The sequence below is a fragment of the Aquarana catesbeiana genome, linkage group LG07 (assembly GCF_042186555.1).
Source record: "Aquarana catesbeiana isolate 2022-GZ linkage group LG07, ASM4218655v1, whole genome shotgun sequence".
In the NCBI taxonomy this organism is placed as follows: domain Eukaryota; kingdom Metazoa; phylum Chordata; class Amphibia; order Anura; family Ranidae; genus Aquarana; species Aquarana catesbeiana.
In genome coordinates this window covers 56,224,654-56,238,397 of record NC_133330.1, presented here as the reverse complement: position 1 = coordinate 56,238,397, position 13,744 = coordinate 56,224,654, and the positions used below count along the sequence as shown (strand labels likewise).

Below are 13,744 nucleotides of genomic sequence, written 5' to 3'. Positions count from 1 at the left end.
ACAACCTAAACAAGAAACTTAAAGCTAACCTATATCTGGGCAATTCAATGCACAGTTACTGTTTATTTATCGGGTATAACAGGATAGAATAAATCATAAAATATGGCTTCTGCAAAGGTCTGGGCTCCATTTTAGGCATTACCTGCCTCTAGAAGTTTATGTCTCTACCCAAATTGTGGAACAAAACAGTATTTGATCACCACAAACTGAAAACTAATGAATTTGTAATATTCAAAGCAAGCTCACCCATCTATCCATGTCTCCATTATTTATTTTGTTGAGAAATCATTTTGAAACCCCCCTTCTCCCCAGCATTTGTAGTGGTGACCATCTTTAGTAAGGGCAGATGATTCATGTAACATGTATTTCCTGGAATGCATCTGCCCTTAGCTCAGATATGCAGGTGAGAGGGTGTGCTTAACCGAGAAAGCCCCTCCTCCTTTCCGCCAGATGAAAGAAGAACAAAAAAGCCCATGAAGATTCCTGAGATATATGACGACATTTTGGCCTAGGCCAGAAACCAGGAAGCAAGTGTTTTGCTTTGCATCTATTTAAGGTTCTTGCAGTAAATCCAAGGAAACAATTAAAGCTCTGTAGTTTAATGATGTGCTTTTACTAAATGAAAATGCTGCACATACAATCTATTACAATTTCAGGAAAACAGTACAAGACTGATAAATACTACAAAATATACCTACAAGGTACAAGCTATCTATCTTTCCTAACAAATAAGCAAGTACAATATATGCAATAAGTATATTAAACATCTGCTTAAAGGAGAAGTACAGCCAAAACTCATTGGGCTGTACTTTTTCTGTGGATCACAGGAGTGCAGTTCGTTCTGCACACCTGTGACCCATTGTCAGCAGACAGCAGGTAGTTGGCTGACATCACAGAGCCAGTCCAGGCTCGGGCAAGATCATGACAATGAAGTCGGGATCCGCCCACATGCCTGGACTGGCACCCGGTTCAGCCTCTCAGCGAGTCGGCCACTTCCGCCCCCTCCACAGCTGCTTTGCCCCCCCCCCCCCAGAGCTGTTCAGGAAGCTGTGAGAACCAAGCGATTGGCAGTGTTTGATCATTCGGTTCTCTGTGTTAGAGCCGACGGGGGAACGATGCAGCATCCACCTAGGTGAGTATGATTAAAAATATATATATAGTCCCATACTTCTCTTTTAACTTGGACCTTCCTTGAGATGGAGTCTTCTCCCAGGATCCTCAATACTGTTTTTTTCTCTAAACTCCTGCAAACAAGTGTTCCTAGTGGTCCTTTGTCTTCAGCGCATGGCTTGTTCAAGTCCTTTCCCCTCCCCCTCACTTCCTGCCTACATCATTTCCTACAGCATTACTTACAGCTCTGAGCTTCACAAACCAGTCCAACAGGTTTGTTAGCATAGCAATAGGGGAGGCCTAGCTTCTAAAACCATGCATCATCTTTAAAGATGTTATTCCATATTTATGCTAAAAAAAAAAAAAATCACTAAAATAGCCATAGAAACATAGCAACTGAAGAAATGTACTTTTTACTAACGCTAGAAGCATAAGGATTAAAAATAGTTAATGATGATTGAGCAATTTTAGTTCTGCTTAACCATGAATTGGTGCGTGGTGCTGTACTTGTGTCCCTGACAACCTCTCTTTTTTTATGCCTCCTCACACACTCAATGACAGGACAATGCACACAAGATATGCCATATTTATGCTTTTGCATTGGCACAGAGTTCTTTGAAGTATAGTCTTACCTCACTGAAAAAAAAGTTTATCCACTTGGAAAAAATCATCATATTTCAACATTAATTGCTGATCTTCATCCTGGAGAATCTCTCAAAACAAATTAGTTATTCATCTCCATACAAGAAAGAAAAAAAAATTATCAAAGATGGAGATGAATCACTCTTGACACGTTTTCGTGATTTGGCACTGTAGAATTTTTAATATGCTTTTTTTTTTTTTTTTTTTCATTTAATTTTTTTTTTTTTCAGTCATCGGAAAGATGCTTATAACAGTAGTCCCGGCCCTGTTCTTCCTGACAGACAGATAATTTAGATGCAAAATTATTCACTAAGAAGTCACTCACAATGGTATTGCAGTGCAGCGTACTGGAAAAAATCAAAAGTCAACTGATTTTTATTTCTGCATCCTTTTCGGCAAATCGAGAACAAGTATGTAGAAATATCTGTCAGCACTGATGAGGCTTATACAGAATTACTTTTCTAGTTCGTGAAGCGTGACTTTTTTTTTTTTTCTTTAAATGTAGAAAGCTAACCTGTACTGAGAGGATATGCAGGCTGCCATTGGTAAAAATGCTAATTGGTTAGCAGTTATGCTGATTCAAGGCCTGCAATACTTTGAGGGTGCCAAAACATTTATTCTTTTTATGGGTTTTCTAAGCCAGCCGACCTTTTCAACATACTAAAATACAAAAGGGGATTCGATTTGTGGATGCACAATGCTTTGCTCCCAGTGTTGCCCATACAATTTTGTAAGGCCTCCTTCACATCGCCGTTTAGCTGCATACACGTGATTCCAGCAGCATCAGTCAGTGGATTCTTTTGGCTGGAATGGCGGGTGCATACAAATAGCAGCAGCCTGTAAAAGGTAATGACAAGCTAACAGCTGCTGTCACTGTATGCATGTAGCTGCACATCAAGTGGTTACCTACGGTTAAAGACGGGAGTCCAAGCCTGGTTGCAGTCAGATGCTTCCAGGCTCAGATACCCATCCCTAACAGAGGTAACTGGTGTGCGGCTACATGTGAACAGTGATAGCAGCTGTTAGCCTGCTATTCCTTTATACAGCCTGAGCAACCAACACTATGCACCTCTCATTCTAGCCACAAGAATTTGCTGACTCAAGCCACTGGAATCCAGTGTATTCAGCTAAATGGCCACGTGAAGGAGGCCTAAAGCTCTACTCCAACCAAAACTTGTTTTGTTTGTTTTAAACGGAGTAACAAAAGGTTATAGCTTCTCTCAGGTTTTATTGCTGTCTGTGTTCCCATTGGGAAGACATTGAGTCAGAGGAACAAGAAGTTATGGAAAACATCTCAAACAGGAACAGATACACCTGCAGTCATTCACTTTTCTTTCTTATACATTGAGGGACACAGGAAGCGATATACTGTCGGGTTATACTGCCACCTACAGAATGACTGGATAGAGGGAAAAAAAAAAATCTGTAGACTAGTCTGGGGTGACCACTCCTATTCCCAGCGTGCCTCTGTTTGCGAGCATAGTCAACAGCTGCAAAGGCACTGAAATTAATATGATTGTGTTATCTATGGGCTGGCATCTCACCCTAGGAAGTAGATGGTGACCCTGGATTATGCCTGAACAAAGATGGTTCCGCTCATCTGGAAAGAAAAGCAGATGAAGGATAGTGGGGCAAAGTACTGTGATCTCTGTGAGAAGTAATAAATACCTTGAGGTGTGACACAGACATATTACTTAGCATGCATGCAGGTAAGACGAAAAAGATATCTGATGTAATGTTTACGGAAAGCGGTGGGTGGCGATCAGTGAGGTCACTGTGATAAAATCTGTTTCATCAGCAGCCTGTGCAGTCTGAATATTTCAATGGAAAATCTTTGAAATGCCATGAACATTCTTACAATTGTGTGGCCCTCCTTCCTTTTATTGAAGCCTCGGTGTATTAGAGAACCAAAAACAAAATTTTACGTACGGCCCGGCAAGCAGTCAACTAAGACTGGCTGACATCACAATATCTAGGTGTAATTGGCTTTATTTATATAGTCATTCAGCAATGGTGATTATTGCATTTGTCTGACATAAAGGCAGCTGCGTGAAGGAATACCTGGTTGACCAGGGGTGCCCAACTGCTAGCCCACGGGCCACATGTGTCCCGCAGAGCCCTCTGATGTGGCCTGCGACCTCCTGCTCTGGGATCGTGGGTCAGCAAGCCCAGACTGAGGGTTCCCATCCCACCAATTCTGCAATCCTGTAAAGCGCTATCTCCTGTCACAGGTGGAGTGATACCAAATGTGCTCTGCCTGGGACAGCCAAAGCCAGCGATACCTGCAGGGTGATTCCTAAAGATTGTGTTTAAAGGTCAGTTTTTTTTTTTTTTTTTTATTAAAATCATGAGCAATGGGCATATCTGTTCTAGTTCTGCACTGGTTACTCTGGATTGCTGTCAAACTGATTCACAGGTGCAACGCAATGCACCTGCGGGTTACCTGCACTGAGCCATAGACTTCTGTTATTACCTGCGGGTTTGGTGTACATTCTAAAAGCCCACCAAAACTCCTGAATGCAGGAGTTTTGGTGCAATTTCAGAAAGTACACCCACACCTGCAGGATATAATAGAATCTTTTGGTAAAGTGCAGCTAACTCGCAGGAAAACCACATGTGCACTGCACAGCCTTAGACGCCTTTCACATGACCAGTCCGATCGGGTCTGCCTGTCTGTTTTTCAGGCAAACCAAATCAGACTCTCCATTCACCTCTATGGTTGACTTGTCTCCGTTTATACCAACCTACCTCCAATTCGATCTGCTAAAACAAAACAGAAGGGCATCTGTCCCCTTCCGTCTGGGCAGATCGGATGGCCCATGAAGTAGAGAGGGGCATGTCTGTGTCTGCTCTGCATATGCAGAGCGGACACGGACCTGTCATCCTTCCCCTCCACTCATTGTGGCCCACGAACGGTTACCAAGTAGCTTAAGTGACCCTCGCTCTTTAAAAGGTTGGTCACCCCTATGGTTGTCCATTGGAAAGAGGTGACACAGATCATAATGTTAATTACTAATTAAGTTTGTGATGCTCTTCAATTAGTGAGAAAGCAGGCAAAAAATGTTGAGTGATTGTATTTCGCCAAAAGGTTCGTCATAGTAATATTGTTAGGTTTAAATGATAAGTTCACCTTTGGGAACATGCTACATGTTCCGCCCATTACATGCTGCGCCCGCCCGGCCACACCATTCATTAACGCCATTCATTCACAGATTTATGTGAATAGAAAACTGCAAGTACCAACAGCCTTTGCGGCTGTCAGCTTGTAGTTCTCAATGAACTACTATGGTGCTGTTGAGCACTTTGGTACTTCATTGTCTCTTCCTGTCAGTGTGTACCTGCCTGCCCATACGAGATACGAGCAAACTGACAAGTCTGCAGGAGACTCGCATGGCCCCCACAATCTGCTGATCGTGGGTGCAATGCTTTCCAGGCTCCAAGTAAAAACAATAATAAATGCTTTTTTTTTTTACCTGCAAAAAGATGTGTATTTGTTTTTAATATTTTTTTAAAAAGGTGAACTTATCCTTTAAAAAAATACACTTATCCATTGTTAACCAAAAAAAAAAAAAAAAACTAAATAAAATAAAATATAAACCTCTGTTGTCCTCAGAACCTAAAAATTGCAGTTGAACCAAAGAAAGGCAAAAATATACTTAAGGCAACAAAAAAACGCCTTCCTTTCTGATCCCTGTGGCTGCCCCACTGCATGGGAAATTATTTTTTTTTTGCCCAGAGTTGGGCTTTAAACATCTTTATTTCCTACAGCTACAATCCAGCGTTTTTTTTTGGATGTCCAATTTGAAAGAAATAAAAATATTTAGGAGCTGGACAGAGACTTGCTTGCTGGCTGTCTGTTCTCAGGGAAACAAGTCTTGTGTGGAAGACCATCAATCCTGACGATGCTATACAAATAAGGTGGTGCCCGCAGTGACTGCAACAGGGGGCACTATGTAAAACCAGCAGGTGCTCAGTAATGATGCCCATTCCTTATTATGTGACCACCAAGTAATAGCGGTACCAGAGGGTGTTGAAATTACGCCTGCACATCCAACTACCCTCTGGGGTCCTAGGGAACCTTAGGACCGCACGCCACCTCATTGCACTCTGCTTTGCTTGATTACTTTTAGCTGCCCTGAAGGGACCTACCACATTCATTGTAGGTACCACTGCACCTCACACTTAGGAAGAGATAGGGCACACAACCTGACATTATGTAAGTTCACTGGAAACTTTAACTTGCCCAGATTTCTCCTTTAAGCCTTTGGGAAAGAGTTCTCATCCTGCCCTTCATTTTGTTTCATGCGGCGATGTAACGTCAATAGTTCCTAGCATATCATGCCGTAATACCGTAGCACACAAGATGGCTGCCATCTATCCTGCAGATGATGTTAGATTTTTCTCTCCGTGCTTGTGTCTTTCCTGAGACAATTAAGAAATGCTTATCTAGATGTCTAGGCTGGAGAGTCCCAATCCTTGGGTTCTCGACAGACATATGATGAAATATTAATGCCGCAATAACTTTTGGACTATTATAGTTCCTATAATCTGCCAGGCTTCTGAAGCTTTCATTGAAGTGGTATCCTACTCTGCGGAGACACGGCTGTTAAATCAATGAATTCATAAATTATTGGTGTCACCTCTCTGATCTTCATTGGCGTGATGTCTGCATGGTAATCGGTATAAGCACTTGACCCTCTTTCTTCTCTCCTCCTCAAGAAGTTACTGATAAACTGTGTACTCTACTGTTTCTCATCCACTGGTACATGCATCCCAGGGGGTACCTACTATGGGTTCTACTCTGACGTCTTACAGTATATTCATTATAACACTTCAGAGTGTTAGCAGAGTTTGAATCTTATCGAAAATGAATGCCAGTAAATATTTATTTTAGTTCATTTAAAAAGTTCTAGTAAATAATGTATTTACAACTACGGAGTACTGGTTAAAAAGATTTGCCTATGTTAAGACTCTTCATCTTTGATAGGGCAGTAAATATTGGCTTTTATAAGAGGGGTACATATTTATGGGGTTATTTCACCTTTTTTGTAGAAAAAATGAAATGGTAAACTAACACCTTACATCCTCTCCACCCTCCTTGCCCGCTGTACTTCCCTTTGTGGGTGATGCACTATTAGTGTGCATACAGCCGGTGCAGAGGTCCAGAGATTTGAAATCCCTGCTTTCCTCCCCTTCTTTCTGCAGCACTTGTAGGAAGGATCAGAGTGATGCTCTGTTCTGGAGCTAACCAATCAGAATCGAGCTGATCCCTACCGCAAGTGCTGCAGAAAGAGGAGAGAGAAGAACTGGGATTTCAAATCTCTGGACTTCTGCACCGGCTGTGTATGCACTGACCACTGATCACCCACTGAGGTAAGTACAGCGGGGAATGGGGAGGGTGTATTGTGTTCTGTATTGTGTTTTTTTTCTGAAAAGGTGAACTTACACTTTAAAGTGAAACTGTAGGCAAATGGCTAAATTCACAGTTGAAATTTGTAAGCTTGACCTTTCTAACTTGCCAAAATGTTGTAATTCTGTTCAGCCAGTGTTGTTATCTGGACAACCTGGTCAGAAAGCACAGCCACTGACCTGACTTTTCTCTGGTTTAGTTAAATAACACAACCTAGTCAAGGTCTGCCGTAGCCCGTGATTGGGTAGTTAAAGTGTTACTAAACCTACAACAATAAAGGCAGTTTGTATATGCAGTAAAGCATGCTTGTTATACTCACTGTGGAACCAAAGGGGTTAATCCTCCACATTGTGTAAAAAGCCTGTATCCTGCCTTCTCTGATCCTCCCCTTCTTCCGCAGTCCCCAATCCATCAGCTGATAGTACAGAGCCTTGGTGGCACTCTGCACAAGCTCAGTTTGTATTGTGTGTGTATTGTTAGATAGTTTTTTGTTTCCTTTGGGAGGGTGCATGTGATCAGCACAGGGCCAATCGGCACTGTCCAGACAGAGGGTCAGGGGTCCTGCAGCCTCATAGGACAATCAGAGTAGAATGAAAATGCCTCCTAAAAGCTTTAACCAGACACTGATAGAAGACACAAGACTGCTATATACTGCTGATGAGAAAGGGTATTTAGCAGTTTATATTTTCTAAAATAATTGCATTTCCATTTTCTGTGTACTGTGGGGGACCAGATATAGTGAATGCAGGCTCCTGGGTTTAGTAACACTTTAAGGGGCAGCAGCACACTGATGATGTCATATCTGTGCCTTATCCTCCTGTTAGCTTTTCCCTGGACAATGTAGCAAAGCCTGACTTACAGTGCTGCCCTTTCCTCTAAACCATATATATGTTGATGGTTATAGCTGTAAAGCCCAATCCTGGGATAATTGAAAATTCTCCCCCACTGCATGGGTTTATTCCTTGTTTGGGTCTAGGGGGCTTGTTGAGGAAGATTTACTTACCCGATCCTCTGTTTCAGGAAGTAAAAAAAAACACTTTATTGAAAAAACATGGAGGCTCCCATCATAGGCCACTACTTCTGAAAGTGCCTATAACCTGCCTTTCATGTTGACAATCTGGCTTCAGTACTATAAAGCTCACCATATACTGATCAAAATTCATCCAGTTCAGCGGGGAGTGGGCAAATTTCGATCAGTATGTGGCCATCCCCACTTGGTAGAAATCAATCATTTGATTGGCTACTGTTAAAGGGACGTGTTGAAAATTTTTCCTCGATCAGCGACTACAGCTGCTAATTATTGTTCTCCTCCATCCACCTTGTTTGGGTGGGTGGAGCACCTAGTATAGCCGGCTTTAAGCTAGCCATAGCCATACAGTGAGGGAAAAAGTATTTGATCCCCTGCTGATTTTGTACATTTGCCCACTGACAAAGAAATGATCAGTCTATAATTTTAATGGTATGTTTTATTTTAACAGTGAGAGGCAGAATAACAACAAAAATATCCAGAAAACACATTTAAATTGATTTGCATTTTAATGAGTGAAATAAGTATTTGATCCCCTATCAATCAGCAAGATTTCTGGCTCCCAGGTGTCTTCCATACAGGTAACGAGCTGAGACTAGGAGCACTTCCTTAAAGAAGTGCTCCTAATCTCAGCTTGTTACCTGTTTAAAGACACCTGTCCACAGAAGCAATCAATCAGATTCCAATCTCTCCACCATGGCTACGACGAAAGAGCTGTCCAAGGATGTCAGGGACATGATTGTAGACCTACACAAGGCTGGAATGGGCTACAAGACCATCGCCAAGCAGTTTGGTGAGAGGGTGACAACAGATGGTGCGATTATTCGCAAATGGAAGAAACACAAAATAACTGTCAATCTCCCTCGGTCTGGGGCTACATGGAAGATCTGACCTTGTGGAGCTTCAATGATCATGAAAACGGTAAGGAATCAGCCCAGAACTACAGGCAGAATCTTGTCAATGATCTCAAGGCAGCTGGGACCATAGTCACCAAGAAAACAATTGGTAGCACACTATGTGGTGACGGACTGAAATCCTGCAGGGCCCGCAAGGTCCCCTTCCTCTAGAAAGCACATGTACAGGCCTGTCTGAAGTTTGCTAATTAACATCCGAATGATTCAGAGGAGAACTGGGTGAAAGTGCTGTGGTCAGATGAGACCAAAATCAAGCTCAAATGTTTGGAGGAGGATGAATGCTGCCTATGATCCCAAGTCATCAAACATGGAGGTCAACTTCCCCGCTTCAAAAGGACAATGGACGGGGCCATGTACCGTCAAATCTTGGATGAGAACCTCCTTCCCTCAGCCAGGGCATTGAAAATGGGTTGTGGATGGGTATTCCAGCATGACAATGACCCAAAACACACAGCCAAGGGAATAAAGGAGTGGCACAAGAAGAATCAGTGGCTAGTGGCTTAGCCAGTCTCCGGACCTTAGTCCCATAGAAAATATGTGGAGAGAGCTGAAGGTTCGAGCTACCAAATGTCAGCCTCGAAACCTTAATGACTTGGAGAGAATATGCAATGAGGAGTGGGACAAAATCCCTCTTGAGATGTGTGCAAACCTGGTGGCCAACTACAAGAAATGTCTGACCTCTGCGATTGCCAACAAGGGCTTTGCCACCATGTACAGTACTAAGTCATGTTTTGCGAAGGGGGTCAAATACTTATTTCACTCATTAAAATGCAAATCAATTTATAACATTTTTGAAATGCGTTTTTCTGAATATTTTTGTTGTTATTCTGTCTCTCACTGTTAAAATAAACCTACCATTAAAATTATAGACTGATCATTTCTTTGTCAGTGGGCAAGCATACATAATCAGCAGGAGATCAAATGCTTTTTTCCATCACTGTACATGGATCAAACTTCAGCTGTTTCAGCGTGGACTGGGCAAATTTTGATCCATGTGTGGGCACTGTGATTGAACAGAAGTCCGTCTGCTGATTGACTTCTGTTCAGCCCCCTTGTTGGACAAAAAATTCTACTCAATCAGACCTGCTGGCTATGGACTGCAGCACTGATCAGTGTATTCTGGCTATGGGGAGCTCTCCCCACTGTCAAAATTCAAAAAGAAGTGAGGATTCTCTCATTCACCTTGAATTTGTGGATGGGAGAACCAGGTAAATTTTTTCATTCAACCCATTGCTTGGACGAAAAGAAAAAAGCCTTACCTTCTCACCATGAACAAGAGAGCAAATAAAGATTCCTGACTTTCTGTGTACTTTATTCAAGGTCAGTGATATAGAACGTATAGCAGCTGGTAGTAGGTCAGCATATTAGCCAGGCAAGCAGCATTTCCAGAAGCGATAACCGCCTTGGAATTTATGATAGGATTTACAGATGACATCTACCCAGGTATCTTGTGTTATACTAATGTATATACAACCTGCTGCAATTAGGATTTCCTCCAGGGGTGGTTGTTAATCGTCTAAAATGCACCTTGCAGTGATTTCATACACATGTAATTCATCGCTCCCCAAAGAGCGGCTGACATTTTGTACAAGGCCATACAACCTTGTTCCTGAAGTCAATTACGGGTGCTTGTGCGGTAAACATTGGTATGAATCAAATGACATTTTATGATTCATGGATCTTGTGGGGGAATGCTATACAATGGACTTGTGTGTTCAGTCATTCTCCCACTGTTAAGCCAGCTACAATGAAGGCCTCTTTGCTTGGCATTATGAGCTTTGCATGGTCACTTTCTCTCTTTTTTTTTTTTTTTCTTAATCCTCCAAATTACATATCAGGTTTAATTCACTAAGCTATAATTATTATTTGCTGTAACGATGCAAAGAGAGCTGAAAACAACAATTGTTATGACAAATAACACATGCGTTATAAGTCAGTGAATTGAGCCTATTGTGGTATTGAACCCAAAAGCAAACCTTTATTATATCGCAGCTTAACAGTTCTTAGATGTGATGGCCGCATTCTTTTTTTCTTTTTTAGACCCTTTTTCTTCTATTTTCATCTGGTGATCTGGCCAGTTATGCCCCGTACACACGGTCGGATTTTCCGATGGAAAATGTCCGATCGGAGCGTGTTGTCGGAAATTCCGACCGTGTGTGGGCTCCATCGGACATTTTCCATCGGATTTTCCGACACACAAAGTTGGAGAGCAGGAGATAAAATTTTCCGACAACAAAATCCGTTGTCGGAAATTCCGATCATGTGTACACAAATCCGAAGGACAAAGTGCCACGCATGCTCAGAATAAATAAAGAGATGAAAGCTATTGGCCACTGCCCTGTTTATAGTCCCGACGTACGTGTTTTACGTCACCGCGTTTAGAACGATCGCATTTTCCGACAACTTTGTGTGACCTTGTGTATGCAAGACAAGTTTGAGCCAACATCCGTCGGAAAAAATTCATGGATTTTGTTGTCGGAATGTCCGAACAAAGTCCGACCGTGTGTACGGGGCATAAGTCTGTTGTTTTTCAACAGAACAAGCTTTCTTGCAAATGTAGCAGTTAGGGCATCGAGACAAACCATTTACCACTGGCAGGGGTGATTACAGTGATCAGTTTTTGTTTATTCATGTAAAACCTTTATCCTAAAAGAAAAAAAAAAACTTTCTGTAACTGCAGTGTGATCTGGGGTTTGGCTTCGATTTGTTAGTGTATCTAAATCTGCTGGTACATCTAATACTCTCCTCCTCCCAAAAGTACAATGCTGCTTTCCAAAGTTACCCCCTGTTTTCCTTCATCCAGAGTGGTAAGATCCCTTTCACGCTGGGGAGCTTTTCAGGCGTTTTAGCGCTAAAAATAGGGCCTTTAAAGTGCCTCTCATACCTCCCCAGTGTGAATGTCCGAGTGCTTTCACACTGGGGCGGTGCGCTTGCAGGATAGGAAAAAAGTCATCTTGGGGTGGTGCGGTAGTGCTGTATACACCGCTCCCAATACGCCCTCGCCCATTGAAATGAATGGGCAGCACTGCTGAAACGGGCTTTTAACCCTTCGGCAGCAATGCAACACAGGTTCTTTTAACCCTTTCTTCAGTCGCTAGCGGGGGTTAACAGTGCCCAGCTAGCAGCCGAAAAGCGACGCATCGCCCCAGTGTGAAAGTACCCTTACTGGCCGGATCAACAGGTGAAAACAGAGGGGAAAAACCTAAAAAAAAAAAAAAATGCAGACACCACATCTAATGATTGGTAAGCTGCAATATAATACATTTTTGGGTTTAATTTCGCTTTAAAGGCATATTTTTTTAAAGCAGTGAATCTGACATACAGCAAACATTCTCTGCAGGTGAATCTTCCATGTGTTTTAAATGACAGTGATTGATACTTTACCAGAGTATGTTTGGTGAAAGTTGCAGCCGCAGACCCCATAAAGTGAACGGCTCCATTCACACATTTGAATCGTGGGTAGAATCGCCCCGATACTGCCCTCTTTTCCAGGATCGCAGCAAAATGTGGGACGCATTTGCAATGCCATTATTTCTTAAAGGATTGCAGTACAGCGAAAGTAGAGTTGTCAGCCCTGCCTGAGTTCTTCCGGTTGGTGTAGAGAACATCTCCTCTTTATGTTGTGGAGATGAGGGAGGAGATCTGTAGTCTAGCAAGGGAAGAACTTAGGCAGGGCTAACAGTGCTGCTCAGGATTGCAGTGCAGTAGAGGTAGAGTGGTCAGTCAGACATAAGCAACATGCATTTTTCTGTATTTGTGTATTTTCCTTTAGAATAGCTGGTTTTATTATAGAGATTCCCATATTTCTTGGCTCCCTGGTAGTGCCATAGTTTGCGGTTGTGTTTCCACCCATTGTTCTGCTGGGTACTCTGCCTATCTGTTGCATAGTTGGTTTTTGGGCATATCAGGAGATGAGCCAGTGGAGATGAGCCCCATAAGAAATATCCAGCAGGTGGTGGGGGCTCCTCATTATTGCCATGACATACAGCAAAACATTTGATAAATTTACTATTTAACCAACCAAAAACATAAATATCAATTTTGGGCATATATACTGTAGAGAACAGCGTTATGCACTAATCTAAAGCAGCCAATCAAAATTCTGCTCTGTAGGTTTGATGTCTTTGAATTGCAATGAAGCAGCCCGGCTTCCACTATATATAACATGTGCATGTTTGCTTGCTGCTGGCGCCACCCACTGGAGCTCGCTGGTCCTTCCTGTAAACCTCACTGCTAGAGTTCATAGTGTGCCTGTAATACATTGATAATGCTTCTGTTTGCAAAGTAATACCAATTGCCAAATGTATCAGCAGCTTTGCTAACGTGACAATCTGATTTGTACATTATACAGTAGATTTTAAAAACTTCACCAAGCGAGCAGGTGAATACACAGCTTAAGAATATATATATCTATATATATATAGATATAGATATCTATATATATATATAGATATATATATATCTATATATAGATATAGATATATATATATCTATATATAGAGAGAGAGAGAGAGAGAGAGAGAGAGAGAGAGAGAGATATTGATATTGATATAGATATTTTATATAAAATCACCAGAATGTAAAGAATACCTGTCATGAGTGAAATACATTGCTGATTTCTTAAATGCTAGTTACCTGACT

General features: G+C 42.0%; 1 protein-coding gene across 9 annotated transcripts in view; it reads left to right on the top strand.

The window, feature by feature from the left end:
* The window catches only part of MAGI1 (membrane associated guanylate kinase, WW and PDZ domain containing 1), a 763,134-nt gene that overhangs the window by 657,726 nt on the left and 91,664 nt on the right, over positions 1-13,744 (top strand). The window lies entirely within an intron of this gene.